This window comes from Corapipo altera, unplaced genomic scaffold (assembly GCF_003945725.1).
Source record: "Corapipo altera isolate COAL_440 unplaced genomic scaffold, ASM394572v1 308, whole genome shotgun sequence".
NCBI classification, from domain to species: domain Eukaryota; kingdom Metazoa; phylum Chordata; class Aves; order Passeriformes; family Pipridae; genus Corapipo; species Corapipo altera.
The window spans coordinates 926,190-928,088 of record NW_020884925.1 but is presented as its reverse complement, the minus strand read 5'-3'; the positions used below and the strand labels follow the sequence as shown (position 1 = coordinate 928,088).

Genomic DNA, 1,899 nt, shown 5'->3' with positions numbered 1-1,899 from the left:
CGGCCCGGCCCGGCCCCGCCGCGCCTCAACCGCCGCCAACAAAGGGCCGCGGCCGCCGCGCTCCGTCACCGCGCGCCCCGCGCGTCACCGCCGCCCGCCCGCGCCTGCGCACCTGCCGCCATCTCACCCCGCCCGCCGCCGCCGCCATCTTGGGGGCGCGACACGCCCCCTCCGCGCCCCCCGCCCGCCTCAGCCCGCTGCCGCCATGTTGAGTGTGGCGCGGCGCCATGCTGGGTGCGGCGGCGGGGAGGCACAGAGTCACAGCATCACATCCTGGGGTGTCCTGTGGGGCCAAGTGTGGAGATGGCTCCTGGGGCCACTGTAAAATCGAGTGATGTGAGGTCTGTGGCAAGCAACTCGTGAGGGGAATGTGAAGGAAATCTGAGGGGAATGTGAGAGATGTGAGGGGAACGTGAGGAACCTGTGCGGGGAATATAAGGGACACGTGAGGGAAAACAGGTTGCACTGCCTCAAAATCAGAATAAAATTGCACTAAGATGTCCAGGCAGAAACTCTCAATCGTTCCATGAGATAAACACATGCCCACCACCCCTGGAGGGACCCTGATTGTGCTGGGTGGCATCTCCGAGCTCCAGCATTGCTTTCTGGTCAGCAGAGACAGTAATACCCAGGTTTTCAGTGATGCCAGGCTTGATTCCCTTTATTCTCTGTTAATTTGATATTTTGCAGGGGGAAGAACATGCACAAGTGTCTTCATCACCAGAACAGGGACTAACTTTTTTCCCTCCTGGCACTGACAAGTGCCCCAGGCAGGTCAGGGATGCAGGCCCAGTACTGTTCCCGGGTGGTCTCATCCCTGCCAGAGCCTCTCGCTTGGACATGGAGCTGCTGGCGAAGGGCAGGATGACACCAGGGTGCTGCAGAGGCTGAGCCCTTTGCCTCAGCTTTCCCCGCTTCCAGCATCAGCCGCGCTCAGCCTGGTACGGGGGAGGCTCGCCGGGCTCATTGTCTGCAGCCATTTGGGGAGTGCACGGAACTCCGGTTGGCTTGGAAACGAGGCTGCAGCCCGGCCCAGAGCAGAGCCAGCTGCTACCAACCCTTCACGGATGTTCACTGTGGATACCAGAGGCCAGCACAGTGCCAGGAGGGCTCCGGGGCCACCTTCTCCCGCCAGTGCTCACCCTCCACTTCCTCAAGCCCCAGGGAATCATTTCTTCCCGGGGTGAAGTGGGGCCGTTCGGATGTGGTGACATTATTCACCTGCTCTGCCCGGATGAAGATGAGACTCAGCGGGGCTCTGTGTGGTGTAGGCGTGACAAATTTCATCACCTGTTTGGGACAAGAGTCATCACAGACGACCGGATGAGAGAATCCTGCTTCCTGCTCCTGTCTTGATACAAATCCCTTGTGAAACAGGAAGAAAATTAAAAACCACATCCCAAAGAATGTTTGTTTCCTGCTGGAGCACAGGAAGCATAATGATGGCTGCAGCAACAGGGATTTGTGATCAGGGTGATGCAGGCAGGTGCTCTTGGGAGATGAAGTGTCCAATGTCCTGGGTGGATGACTCCAGAAACCTCACCAGGTACCAGGCTGCATCTTCAGACACACAAAGAGATCTGAATGTTTGTGTGGATCTGTGGTCCCTGAGCTCTGCCCGGGTCAGGAGCACACAGGGACACGTTGCCTCATGCCACGCTACCTAGTCAATAAAGCCAGTTCCCTAATTACCCTACTTATTTGGAATTGCAAAGGCCGGGGCATTAGTCATCCTGCCCTACATAAATCTAAGTATCCCTGGCTTCGTTCAGCTCCAGACACACCAGCTGGACATCTGCCAGTCTGGTCCCACCTCACACGTCAAGCCACGGGGGCTCAGGTGGCTGCCCCAGGTCCTTTCCTTCCCTGGGCTTCGCCCCCGAGGGGGGCTGTGTGTCA

At 58.6% G+C, this 1,899-nt stretch overlaps 1 long non-coding RNA gene across 1 annotated transcript; it reads left to right on the top strand.

The window, feature by feature from the left end:
- The first annotated feature begins 148 nt into the window (after positions 1-148).
- LOC113953984 lies at positions 149-1,691 on the top strand. Its single transcript, XR_003530063.1, has 2 exons — positions 149-341; positions 691-1,691. It is a non-coding gene; the product is annotated as an uncharacterized LOC113953984 (long non-coding RNA).
- The last annotated feature ends 208 nt before the right edge of the window (positions 1,692-1,899 follow it).